Source organism: Nomascus leucogenys, chromosome 22a (assembly GCF_006542625.1).
Source record: "Nomascus leucogenys isolate Asia chromosome 22a, Asia_NLE_v1, whole genome shotgun sequence".
In the NCBI taxonomy this organism is placed as follows: domain Eukaryota; kingdom Metazoa; phylum Chordata; class Mammalia; order Primates; family Hylobatidae; genus Nomascus; species Nomascus leucogenys.
This window is the reverse complement of record NC_044402.1, coordinates 23,932,583-23,947,186: the sequence shown is the minus strand read 5'-3', so window position 1 is coordinate 23,947,186 and position 14,604 is coordinate 23,932,583.

The window sequence follows — 14,604 nt, the reverse complement described above, 5'->3', positions numbered from 1 at the left end:
GGGCGTGGTGGTGCATGCCTGTAATCCCTGCTACTCGGGAGGCTGAGGCAGGAGAATCGCTTGAACCCAGGAGGCAGAGGTTGTGGTGAGCCGAGATTGTGCCATTGCACTGCAGCCTGGGCAATAAGAGTGAAACTCCATCTCAAAAAAAAAAAAAGACACCATTTTTGTCCACTCATATTTCTACATGGCTGTCCATACTTTGTTGAACATAAGCATAAAAATGGACATTTATTTCCTCTGTATCTTTCGGTCTTCATTTTGAAAGCTACCATGCCGTGTAAAACTATAATAAAAAAAATTGTGTGCCTTTTCTCCTATTAATCTGCCTTTTGTCAGGAATTTTCAGTGAACCTCTAGAGGATCGTGGGGAAGTTTCCCCTTACCCCTACAGTGTCTTTGATGGATTAACTGTTTATTTTTTGTGATTCTACTTTATTTCCACTATTGGCTTTTTCGGCATACCTTTTTGTTTTAGTTTTTAGTAATTGCCCTAGGCTTTACAATACATGTCTTTGACTTACTGCAGTCTACCCTCAAACAATATTATGCCACTTCATTCTACTTTTTCCCTTTTGTCCTTTGTGCTATTGTTATTACATATTTTACTTCTACATATATTATAAGCCCCACAATTTACTATCACTACATTTGCTTTAAACACCTATCTTTTAAAGAGTTTAAAAATGAGGGGAAAAAAGGCCTTTAAAAATATTATCTGTGGGTTTTTTTGTTTGTTTGCCATTCTAGTTATACCATCTGTATATTTTTTGATAGTTTTGTTTCTCATGTTTGTTTTGGAAAGACTCAAAAGCATAGGCACGCTGCCATCTTGCCCTCTCTCCTAAGGTCATTTTTAATCTTATTTATATGTGCAGGCTATGCAACCTCTTAGAGGTGATGAGTTATATGACATATTTATTGTTTAAAGTAATATTTCCTCCCTAATTCTAATATTAAAAAATATGTCTGTGTGATCTGAGATAAATGAGTACTCTAAAGTTAGATACCAATGTTTAAAATGAGAATTTGAAGGACAGCCTTCATTGCCAAAGCTATTACAGAAATACCACAAATATCACTTAATATTCAGGCTTTATGATACAGACACGTTTGGGAGTGTGGATTAACTGCATAGGCTTTTATTTACTATAATATACCAATTCCTCACTTATCCAGAGGTAATTACTCTGACAACCTCATCTATTTGGAACACTACAGAAAATAATAAAGTAAAACAAATTGTTTCCAAACAGTTGAACTAGATGCATCAAGGTTATTAAAAATAAATTTCATGCATTTTACTAAAAGGAGAACTTCTGACTCAGAACCCGCTTGCTTCCATTAAAAACATAATTTCAACCAGCTTGGCTAATTGGTTTCTTTGCCTTCAGCAGAAGGAAGACAGAAGTATGGGTGGTGGGGGAAGGAATGTAAAAGACACACACATATTATGTAGAGTAAGAGATAATAATCAACATTTGTGTACTCTTTGATGTTGCAGTCTCCTTTAGGGCAGTTAATAGTTTCCTATTTATCTTTGTGTTCTCTGCACAATCCCTGCCACACTATATTCGATAAACACTGCTCAAACAAACAAACAAACAAGCAAATCAGAGTAAGAAGCTGGGAAGACATAGAACCACATGTTGAAAGAGGAATTTGAAAAGGATAGCAGCTAGAGGCGGCTCTGTGCAGAGGCAGAGAGTTGTTTATATCACTCCACTGTGCAGTGAGAACATTTCTATTTAGGGAAAATAGGAGCCAGCGTGGAGCAATAGCTCATGTTGATACCAGTGACATGTCTTTCAGGAAAGGTTACATTTTAAAACCCAAGTGAGTACTTACTGCCTTAAAAAATGATTTCCATTAATACTCCCCCAACCCCATCTCTATCCCTCTCTCCTAATCTCTATTTCTATCTCTGGCTCTCTATTAAAAGTTTCACCTTTTCACATTCAGAAAATTCATTTATGCAACAAATAGCTGATTACCTCATGATGTGGCTTAAGTGATCTCTTTCTGTACACAAAGTAGATGTTAGAAATTCTTCTCAAAAAAAAAAAAAGAAATTCTTTGTTCAATTTATGGAGGAAAAAAGTTTATACATACCCATGCCTTAAGTCTGAATAATGCTATTCACCTTTAGTAAATGTGTAAACTCTGTATAGGTAGACATATCTGCTCTCATGCTGATAATTTGTTTATTCAATTTGCCTTTGATATGTTATTCCCATCAAGACTTTTAGACTTAGAAGTGCTAATAATGGTAATAATAGCAGCTGGCAGACCCTGAGTGGGGATGCCTGTATTTGCATGTCTGTACACCAGGAACTCTGCAAAGAGCTGTCACGGTTTAACTTATTATTTAATTGTTACCACGCTTTATGTGGTAGGAACCGTTGTCACCCAATCTTACACGTGGGGAACTCAGGCTTGGAGAGGTGTACTTATCAGCCCAGCAAATGGCAGAGCTGAGATTTGAGTCTCAGTGATCTGACTCCAAAACCTATGTTCTTACCATATGCTTCCTCTGTTCTTATATGCTTCCTCTGTCTACCTATCATCTCTAGGAACAAAGTGGTCAACAATAGCACAATATCTATTTTTATCATACAATAAAATATTGCTGTACTTTGCTGTCATATGGTCATGATGACAGGGATCAATTAAATCAAGTAACCCTTAGCTGGAAGGAAGAATAGGAAAATACATATATCTCTAGGCATTGTTTATTAATTTAATAATGGCTTTATCACTCTCTTCCGTCCCCCTTGAATTTGATTGATATGTGTAGCTAAATCAGATAATTCATGAAACATTACCTTCCATCTCATCCCACTCCAGTTTGCTGGCTGTACTGAATTACTTGGATAATTTCATTATTTCCCTATGTTGTTCCTCTTTGGAGCTTCTTGGTCGTAGATTTCTTTTTCTTTTCTCAACCTAGTTGAGTTTTGTTTATATCAAATTATGGTTGTATAGATCTAGATCATATTCTGGCAATACAATTTTGAAACTTTTTTTCTTTTTTTTGGAGATGGAGTCTCTCTCTGTCACCCAGGCTGGAGTGCAGTGGTGCGATCTTAGCTCACAGTAACCTCTGCCTCCCAGGTTCAAGCGATTCTCCTGTCTCTGCCTCCTGAGTAGCTGGGACTACAGGTGTGTGCCACCACATCCGGCTAATTTTTGTATTTTTAGTAGAAACGGGGTTTCACCACATTGGCCAGGCTGGTCTCGAACTCCTGACCTCGTAATCCACCCGACTCGGCCTCCCAAAGTGCTGGGATTACAGGTGTGAGCCACTGCGCCCGCCCTGAAACTCTTTTAATTCACAGAACCCAAAGAATAAAAACTGGCCACGCTGATTGGAATGGCTTTGTGTAAGTGCCATCAACTGAGAGGAAGATACCCAGTTTAACTATCTTGACGTCCAGATGTGGAAGAAAATACAACACTGATTTCTTTTCCTAAACGAAGCAAACCAATATGTACACTTGCCAGAGGGCGAGGGACCCAGGGATGCTTTGTATATGACTTTAATAAAAAACATGTTTGTCTTTTAAAATCTTCCATGAGCGAGGTGGGAGTCAGGGATTTGAGGAAAAGCAAAAGATGGCTGCACTGGGGGATAATGAAAAAGGAGGGGAGGGAGAGTGAGAGGAGCTGATGAGATGAAATGTGTTTAGGCTGTCTATCAGATGTCAGAAGCCATGCCCTGCTGTTCCGAAATTGCCTTTTCATGTTGCATTTCTTGAAGGTGAGCTCAGAGTGCAACCTTTAGTGTTCTTTCGGGAAAGAGAAAAATAAGAGTAAACACAGCCGTAACTGCATGCCCATGATTTGTTCACAGTTTATCAAGATTATTGACATGGATTTTTTAAACAAAAAATGAGAGCAACTGTTTATTTTTTGATTGTATTGGTTCTCTCTGCTCTTTTCCTTCTATTGCTTCTTGCTAGCTTGGTCCTCTCTACTTTAGCCTACACATTTTGAGTATCATTAAGGATGTTGCTATCTGCTCTCCAACTCTTGTCCTGACCTGAATAGTTACATCGGAGATATTATTTTCTTGCCTTCTTTCTTTTGCTGAAGTAATCTCAGTCATTCCTTGAGCTTATTAATTTCCCCCCTCATGTTCGATAAGGACATTTTACAGAGCAACCATGACTCAGAGTGAGGGATGGAATATAAAGTTAGAACTCCATTTTTTGAGCAGTTAATCAGAGAGTGAGCAATCCAAAGTTGTTGCCTGACTGAAATCTTCACATCTGATTGCTTTTCCTAGTCAGCCCCACTGTCTGATGCTTCTGGGTGCCTCAAACTGCTTGGTAATGGTAGCACCTGGATTGCTGTAATGGTCATGGTCCTGTTTTGATGGTTTGTTTTATGTTTTTTTCTCAGACTTAAATAGGCTGCATACAGGTGCTGTCTGAGGAAGCTAAATGCTGCTGTATTATGTCTAGAAACATTTGAGATCTAAATGCCTGTGAACTGAGCTGTTAACTCTCTCACCTCCTTATGCTTCCCTGTGGTCTTAGCACTACCAAAAAGGGCCCTTAAAATCTGAGATCTCCTTTGCTTATTGATCTGCAGAGACAGTGACCTTGATAGAAAACTACAGGCGTCTTGCAAGCAGTGTAGGAACTCAGAAGAAATTGCAGGTGCTGCGCTCTTATTTTATTCTGCCATCAGGCTGGCAGGCAGATCTATTCATTCCCCTGCCCGTGACTTGACATCAAATTCTCCACCAGGAGGACCTCAACTCCCAGTGGAAAGTGGGGATAAGTGATGAACGAATCTTTTACTGCTTGTAAGAATGTGCCTGATACAGGATTTCTCCCTTATTTCCTAAAATCCTTCTGCATTTTTCAGTCCACTTCTCTCAGCAAAACCAGGCAAAGGGAAAGATGATTAAGTCTCAGAAGAGGCATGAAATGGCCTGAAGCTAAAAAGAGGAAAAGTTTAGGGTGGACATTTTGAAACATGAAGAGTAAGAGAGATTAGACAGTGGAATAGAAGTCCCATCACTGCAGAGAGCCAAGGAAAGCTTAGATAAGATATTAACATTAATGAGGTAGAGCAAAGCCCTGCAAAGTAAAGGAGGCTTGACTAAAAGGAGGAGGGCTGGAGAGAGTCATAACAGCCAGCTTGCAATAGATTCTTTCCTCCCTGTATCCTGTTATGATTTTCACAGGACAATTTTTTAGGATATCTAGGTTGCAATACCAGGCAACTAGGATACTTGTTTGTCCTATAAAGATGATTATTTATTCAACAAATATGTTTTTAGCTCCTACTACATGCCAGGCACTCAGGCTCCAAGAATATAACTTTGTAAAGACAGAAATGATAGAGAGATCCAACAATCAGGGCTGTGGCCTGGTGGCCCACTCTGGAAGAGAGGTGTAAGAAAGATTGTCTCTGGAAATTCATAGTGTTTGGAAGAGCTTTTTTCTCCCTAGTGGAAGGCACAGCACCCAATCACAACTGTTTGTGGAATTTTGCCCAAGGTTGCCTGGTGCTGGCAGCGGGCACTCTCAGACAACTCTTTGCAGACCTGGTACTCCTCTCAGATTGCCTGGGACCTATGTCCTGTGTTTTCCTCCTGATAAGGTGGTTCTTAGGCTTGCACTATGGGAAGGTAAAATAGCAGAAGGGCAGTGTCCCTTTCCAAATAGACACCTTTTGAGTCCATAAACACCCTCCTCTGCATGCATTCTAAGGGATGATGAGATCATAGACCTCTTCTCGATAAGCCTCAGCTTGCAAGTTTCCCCAGCGAAGTCCACCCCTTAACTGTTGCTACATGATTTAGCATTTACCTTCTCTCTCCTTTGCCAGAGCTCCACGACCACTTAGTCGAATTTGGCGAGCAGATATGTTTATCAACATGTTGTTAGCTAGTGCATGTTTAGAAGAAAGTGAGTTGAATGACTCTGTGTCCAGAATTGGTGGGTGCTTGGTCTCACTGACTTCAAGAATGAAGCCACGGACCCTCGTGGTGTTATAGTTCTTAAAGGCGGCGTGTCCGGAATTTTTTCCTTCTGATGTTCATATGTGTTCGGAGTTTCTTCCTTCTTGTGGGTTCGTGGTCTTGCTGGCTCAGGAGTGAAGCCACAGACCTTCGTGGTGAGTGTTACAGCTCTTAAGATGGCGCGTCTGGAGTTGTTCCTCTCGGTGGGTTCGTGGTCTTGCTGGCTTCAGGAGTGATGCTGCAGACCTTCACGGTGAGTGTTACAGATCATAAAGGCACTGTGGAACTAAAGAGTGAGCAGAGAGCTAAAGAATAAAGCTTCCACACTGTGGAAGGGGACCCCAGCCAGTTGCCACTGCTGGCTCAGGCAGCCTGCTTTTATTCCCTTATCTGGCCCCACCCACATCCTGCTGATTGGTCCATTTTACAGAGAGCTGATTGGTCTGTTTTACAGAGAGCTGATTGATCCATTTTGATAGGGTTCTGATTGGTGCATTTACAATCCCTGAGCTAGACACAAAAGTTCTCCAAGTCCCCTCTAGATTAGCTAGACACAGAGCACTGATTGGTGCTTTTACAAACCTTGAGCTAGACACAGAGTGCTGATTGGTGCATTTACAAACCCTGAGCTAGATACAGAGTGCTGATTGGTGTTATTTACAATCCCTTAGCTAGACATAAAGATTCTCCAAGTCCCCACCAGCTCAGCTAGACACAGAGCCCTGGTGCATTTACAAACCTTGAGCAAGACACAGGGTGCTGATTGGTGCATTTACAAACCCTGAGCTAGATACAGAGTGCTGATCGGTGTATTTACAATCCCTTAGCTAGACATAAAGATTCTCCAATTCCCTACCAGACTCAGGAGCCCAGCTGGCTTCACCCAGTGGATCCCCCACCTGGCCACAGGTAGAGCTGCCTGCCAGTCCCGTGCGGTGCGCCTGCGCTCCTTAGCCCTTGGGCAGTGGATGGGACTGGGCGCCCTGGAGCAGGGGGCGGTGCTCCTGGGCAGGCTCTGGCTGCTGCGCAGAAGCCCACGGCGGGGGAGGGGGGGGAGACTCAGACATGGCGGGCTTTAGGTCCTCAGCTTTGCCCTGCGGGGAGGCAGCTAAGGCCTGAGGAGAAATCCTGCGCAGCACCAGTTGGCCAGCACTACTGGGGGACCCGGCGCACCCTCCGCAGCTGCTGGTCCAGGTGCTAAGCTCCCGGCGGCTCCCAGTGTGGGGCCCGCCAAGCCCGCGCCCACGCGGAACCCTAACTGGCCGGCAAGCGCCGCACGCAGCCCCGGTTCCCGCCCGTTCCTCTCCCTCCACACCTCCCTGCAGGCTGAGGGAGCCGGCTCCGGCCTCAGCCATTCCAGGAAGGGGCTCCCACAGCGCAGCGGCGGGCTGAAGGGCTCCTCAAGCACGGCCAGAGTGGGTACTGAGGCTGAGGAGGCACCAAGAGCGAGTGAAGGCTGCAAGGGCTGCCAACATGCTGTCACCTTTCACCTTTACATGGGGGTAAGTACTGCTCTGGTCTCAGACCCTCACAGGCTCACTCGTTTGTGTTACTGCCTGACCCCTAGGTGCACTTGAATGTGCCTTACCTGTGAATGCAGGTGTGATGTGCTACAGAGGGGATGCATGAGGAACCATGGAAGCATGTGAGAGGGGCACCTACCTGTGGGACTTCAGAGGAAATGGCATTGAAACTAAGACATGAAGGACAAGAGGGAGTTAACTAGGGGAAGAGTTGGAGATGGGAGTGGAGCTAGTGACAAAAGTGTTTTGTGTGGAAGGGGCCAGTGGGAAGTCCTAAAAAGAGATCACTTGGTGTCTGCTGGGAGTAGAGAGTCCAGCATGTCTGGAGTGATGAGTCCAAAGGACCTACAACAGTTTGAAGAGTTTTTCTTGGGTTAGTGACAAATTGCTGCAAAGTCTTTTTACATTCTCTTTCCTGCTTCCCCCTGTGACCAACATTTGGGGGATTTCAGACAGAGTGAGAGGAAGGATCTGTAAATAGCCTGGGAATAGGATAAAATTAATGGAGACAAAACCTTTACTTCTTCAATTTTCCTTTTTTAAAATCAAATCTCCTTTCCACAATAGAGATCCATTTAATAACTGCTAAATAACTTGAAACAAATCTGTGAACTGCTGGTATTTCCTTTTTATTTTCTTTATATATTTTTCTCTTTTGTCTTACCCCTCCTTGCCTCATTTCTTTTTTTTTTTTTCTTAAGAAGGACTTAGATATAACAATTAACTAAATAGTTCATTGCACTGAATTTTGCCTTCAGTGATTTGGGAATCTGAGGAAGTGCCTAAGTCCCTAGGGAAACCCTAATACAGATCATTGGAAAATAAGACCTGTAGTAAAACAAAACAGAATGAAAAACAACAGGCTTAACTTCTCCTATTGAAAACAAGAGATTTCCCGCCCCTTCCTTTTGTAAGAACATTTACCTTAAAAAACTGGTAAATGTAAGTACTTTATCTTTTTGAAATACATCTTTTTAGAAAAAGTCTTTTGTCAGCTTTAGGACCTGGGAATGTTTTTCTCAAGGATCTGGGGGCTATCTCTTTGAAATGTAACATCAAGAGAGATAGTGCCCTTATCTCCCTGTTTCTCTGGGGTTATTGGAGGCTAACTTCATGGTTACCTTGCTCCAGATGGTAAAACTACTTCCTGTTATAAAGACCTCCTTATCCCCAACTTTTGGTTGAAATCAATTAGCTAACAGAGTCCAGCACCCCAATTACCAAGAAATTCACCCCAATTACCAAGTATAGTTTGGATGGGCTATGTTTGGGATCAGCGGTCCTCTTCCTTGAGGACTAGTTATTGTTCATCTTGAAAACATGTATGTAATGAGTCGCGTTGGATTTCTTTCTGTCTTTGCAATTTCTTTGTGGATTGCCAGTGACGCGCATCACATTCTGGTTTAATGCCTATTCTGTAATAAGACTGTTTTCTTTCTCTGCTACCTTTGTGGAGATAATTTCTGGGTTGGGACAAGATTTTGTTTATTGCATTTCCCCAACAGATCTTACAGAATAACATTTTGTTTGTCCTCTCCCAGAGTCTTTTAGGAGAACCCCGTACTATGAAAATGGAAACTGTCACCCTCTGCTTCTCAGTTGCTAAGCCTGGTATGAGTTCTATTTGGCAGATGGAATGCCAGCCCTTTCAAATTTTCCCAGGTGGACCAAGCACTGTTTGCTTTCAGAAGTTCTCAGCGAGGCTTTCATTTTAAATTCATAAAAGTTATCATCCAACTCCCAACAATTGTTTAATAAAACGCAATTAGCCAGCCAAAAATATAATGGCTTTTATGTCAAAATATGCTGGAGACAGCTGCTAAGCGGGCCACTGGCAGCCTCTGGGCCATATGCTGTGAGTCCCAGGCATATGTACAGCCAGGCATAATAGCACAGAGCATATTGGGAGTAATAAACCCAGCCCCCCACTCTCTTGCCTCTCTCCCAACTCAATCTCCCTACTCCAGAGAAACTGACAGCAGGAAATTCTCTGGAGTAAATTGCCTAAGTCAAGATTCACGAAACTCATTTATTAGGCAAGTATCTAATCTGGCAATAGATGCAGAAAGCCCTAGTTCCCTAGCCGGGTTTGGATAAAATCCGTGCAAACCTTATTGCATTGCAGAAAAACGATTAAGAAAAAGCCTCCACAAAACAACGAACTCAACAGCGCTCATCAAGAAAATTGAACTCAGATTATAGACTTAAAAAAATCTGTTTGCTTCTTCTAACTTAATATTTGCATGGAAAAAGTTCCTGGAGTTTTCTGTTTCTTGCAAAGATAGTTATTCTCCCCAGCATTCTTGAACGCAGTCGTTCATTGCCCTGCCTTGCTCCTAAGGAGATACTCCAGTGATTGATATCTTAGTGATGGCCCCGTATGTCTTCTGTTGTCCTTAGAAGCACAAATCCAGATACGTGCTTATTTTAATCATACGAGGTAGAGAAAAAGGAAACTCTCCTGATTTTTTTTTTTTTTTTTTTTTTGCCAGAAAGGTCTGTTTTCATCAAAAGCATGTTTATTTTGAGAACAAAGCACAGGCAAATCACCTTTTGTTTATAGAGAGCTTTTCCATCCCAAAGGATCCTAGGGTTTGTAAACATTCTGAGGCTGTTTTTAGAGCATTCACATTGCCAGTGTCCTTAAGGATAGGTCCTGGAGGCTGCTCTATAATCATGCTTTCTGGCCATTTTGGAATGCCAGCAGAACTGTATTCTATAGATAAGAAAATATGTAATGTTTTTGAGGATAATAAATTTTTTCCTCTAAATAACCTTTAAGAGCATAGTGTGGGCAATAGCGTTCTGGAATAGCCCTTGGAAAGGGGGCAGCTCATACCTAGGAATCCCTGGACTCCAAATTTCAATTCATTCCTCAGTCCCCTCTTTCCCTAAGAAAGTTTTCAGCAAAGTTGCGATGATGGCATGTGTTGGGGTCCCCTAAGAACACTCCCAGTTTCCATAATTTGCTAGGAGGACTCACAGGACTCAGCATAGGGATCATGTCAGTCATGGAGATGGATTATAGAGAAAACAGAAAGCAGAGTCAGCAAAGAGAAAAGGCACAGGGAATGAAGTCTGAAGGAAAGCAGGTGCAAGCCTCTCCCAGAGGAGTCACACAGCTTGTGCTTAATCTCCCCAGCAGAGAGTTGTGACAACACATGTGAAGTAACAGTCTAATGGTGAAGCTTATTAGAAACTCAGTGCTCAAGATTTTTTATGGAAGATTGGTTACGTAGGCACCCTCTGCCTAGTGTGAAAGGAAAATATCTTGGGCCCCTTTAAGCTGGGAACTGCTCAGGACAAAATCTGCCTCCTATTCTATTCAAAGTCATCCCTTTGCTCACAGAGATAGATGCATATTCTGATTGCCTCCTTTGGAAGGACTTACCCATAACTCAAAATAATGCAATGGGGAATAAAATATTAGTATCTATCTCAGGAGTAAACAAATATTTTTGACAAGCTTAAAGCAGTATCTGACAGTATATTATGCTTTACAAATACAGAAATTAGAAAAAGAATCATGCCTTATTATAATATCTCTTAGATTTTTTTCTTGGATTATAAATAATTGCTTTGTGTTGTGTCTTACAATAATTACAGGAGACTAACTAGTATAAACACCTGATTCTGTCACCGATTTACCTTTCTTAGTCCACAGTCTAGTTTCCCACAGCAGAACTCTGGTTTACGCTAAATAGAAAACAGAAATGAGAACTTCTGATAGAAGATTTCATTATTTTATGATTAACATGAGAAAGAATACTAGAGTACTGTTAGTTCCTTTTTTTCTTATTAAAATGTGGTTACAAATCTTTTATTCTGGAAAATTCTACAATGTTTCTTCGCCGTTTCTGTCACACTAACATGGTGAACTTATTCTGCCCACCTAATGAGGCAATGAGGTGGAGTGGGCGCGTATATCAATGTTGCTCTAAGGAAAAAAAAGTGCTGGTGTGTGATCCCATGCAGACCACCACACACACACACACGCGCACACACACACACACACACACACACACACACCATGGAGATTTCTTTGAAATGAGAAAAAAAAAATGTATCCAGCACATAGTAGGTACTAAGCAAGTGCTAACTCCTTTTACTTTGCCTGGCTGCCAGAAGTAATTTTCCCTCTCAATATTTAAACTGACCTTTCTTTCCTGTTAGTAAGGAAAACAGAAGGATTTTTTTTTAAGCTCATACCATAAACTGTGTGATGTTTAGTTTCTGCAGAGGTGTGAAGAAGTCCTGCTGTTAAAAGTGGAGTAAGACTTTTTTTCTTGGGTGGAAGCCCAGAAAATGTTAGATAAGCCAAGGTGAAGACTATTCGTGATAAAGGATAGTGTGGATGCGTGTGTGTATGTGTGTGCATGTGTATGGGTGTGAATGTGCACGTCAAGGCTTTTGGAACCATTTTGACAAGGAGAACTAAGGACTAACAGAGAGGAATTAATCCAAAGTGCTAGACTGCAAAATGATTTGACTCACCCCACAAGACGCAACATGTGATTTCCCTGCTTAGCTTTCTATACAGGCTGGAGTTAAACATCTTTAAATTACCTATCTTAGAAATGCACAATCAAATTAAAATAACGTTTTGGGAGCTGAGCAGACCATGGTAGTTTCTCCGGCCAAACTAGAGACCAAGACTTATTACTTGAGTCTTGCAGAATTTTAAGGACCTAGGATAAGAATAGCAACTCTTATCCACTGAAGTTGAGTGCAATCGGGAGTGCCCATAAGGGAACAGATTTGTGGTTAGACAGGTTCCCTATTTTAAAAATGCCTCTCAATTTTCTGTAAGTTACATACACAGCTTTAAAAAGGAATGCAATAAAATAAAAAGCTTCAACAGCAAATGTTTAATATATAAATTCCCTTGCTCACCATAGATTGTTGAAGGTAGTGAGATGGACAAAAGTAGAGCCCTGAAGATGACTATAGACAAAAGTAGACATTTTTATTTCGTTTTCAACACCTTCTAGAAAAAACCTATTTTAAATAGAAGAACTACATACTAGACTCTTCTAGTAGAGCCTTTTTTTTTTTTTTTTTTTTTTTTTTTTTGGGACAGAGTTTTGCTCTTGTTGCCCAGGCTGGAGTGCAATGGCACCATCTTGGCTCACTGCAACCTCCCCTTCCTGAGTTCAAGTGATTCTCCTGCCTCAGCCTCCCGAGTAGTTGGGATTACAGGCAACTGCCACCACACTGAGCTAATTTTTGTATTTTTAGTACAGGTGGGGTTTCACCATGTTGGCCAGTCTGGTCTCAAACTCCTGACCTCAGGTGATCCACCCACCTTGGCCTCCCAAAGTGCTGGGATTACAGGCGTGAGCCACCACGCCTGGCGGTAGTCTTTTTCAACCCCTTCTAGAAAAAACCCATTTCAAAAAGAAAAGTCACATACTAGACTCTTCTGGTAGGGACACAGATGAGTAGGCTTCTCTTTCCTAATGAGGAAAAGTGGGGGTTTGGTTTTGAAAAGTTGCTGTCAACCCCAGGTCAAGCCTGCACACCTCACAGCTAAAACCAGGCAGAGAGGGTGGCAGTGGTTGCAGCTGTAACATGGCCTCCAGTTGGCTTGTTATACGATCCTCACCAGCTTCCCTGGGAGGAGGAAAAACATTTTTTTCTCTAATGGCTCAGATTGTCTTCACTACTTACCAGCAGGAGTTTGTAACAACTTTGTTCTCACAGGTTTTAAGGGTTTAAAGAGAAACAAAATATCACACATTTCTAACAGGCAGGAAGAAGCCAAAATCTACCTCATTAGTGAATGGAAAACAGTGTCCCCTTTGGACCAGATCAAGAGGTCAATGGGTATATGACTGAAAGACCCTATTTATTAAGCAAATACCCATTACATGGGTCAAGTCCAAGGCCAGCATGATGAGTAAGCAACTCCCCGTATGGTTTCATTTCAGGGACTGAAATACCACTCCCTTGATCCTCTACATGCCAAATACGGCTCCTATGTGCCCACTGATGCCTGAAATGTCTTTTATAGGAAAAATATCTTTCACTTAGCAGTCAGTAACAAGTTTCATAATGAAAGCACCTTAGGTGTGACTTTAAGAACACACCGAGGTGCGAGCAACTAGAGCCCGGACTCTCTTGAGAGTAAGTTTAATGATTGAGGGAAGAAAGAGCCTCTGGCCAGGGTGGAAAGAAAAAAAAGAAATGGGGAGAAGGGGCAGAATGAGAAGAATGGGGAGCAGACCCATTGTTCATTTGCTGTTGCTCACTTCCAAAGTGAGATGGAAAGTACTTATTATAATGTTTGGCTCATAGCAAGCTCTCAATAGAAGTTAATCATTCTTATTTATAGTTTTGACAGGTTCAGGTCATATCAGTTTGGAGATAAACCTACAGATTCTCTGCTCTGAAGTTATAGTGCTTATGCATAAAATCTACAGCCTTGAAAATCATTCTCTTTCCATTTTCTCTATCCTTTTCCCATCCTAATATTTTCTCTGCATTATTCTTTTTTTTTTTTTTTGAGACGGAGTCTCGCTGTGTCGCCCAGGCTGGAGTGCAGTGGTGTAATCTCAGCTCACTGCAAGCTCCGCCTCCTGGGTTCATGCCATTCTCCTGCCTCAGCCTCCCGAGTAGTAGCTGGGACTACAGGCGCCCACCACCATGCCCGGCTAATTTTTTTTTGTATTTTTAGTAGATACGGGGTGTCACCATGTTAGCCAGGATGGTCTTGATCTCCTGACCTCGTGATCCACCCGCCTCGGCCTCCCAAAATGCTAGCATTACAGGCATAAGCCACTGCGCCCGGAGTCAGAGGCCTAATTAATGAATGGAGAAATTTAAGAATAACAAAACTAAATGAAGTTGATCATTTAAGGGGCTAAGTGACATTGAAGGTTGAGGTTTAGCACTAATATAAAAAGGTCAAAGAGTGAGCAACAGTGGGAGAGGCTTGGAGACATCCCGTTTCTAAAGATGGAGTGAGTAGAGTTTGCAGAAATGTAGAAATATTTGTACAGGATGAGAAACAGTGGTAGATCCATGTAGAGATGAGGTTGCAAACACTAATACCTATAGTCCCAGGAAATGAGTCAAGTGGGTGGGTTAGGGGCTTGGTGAATT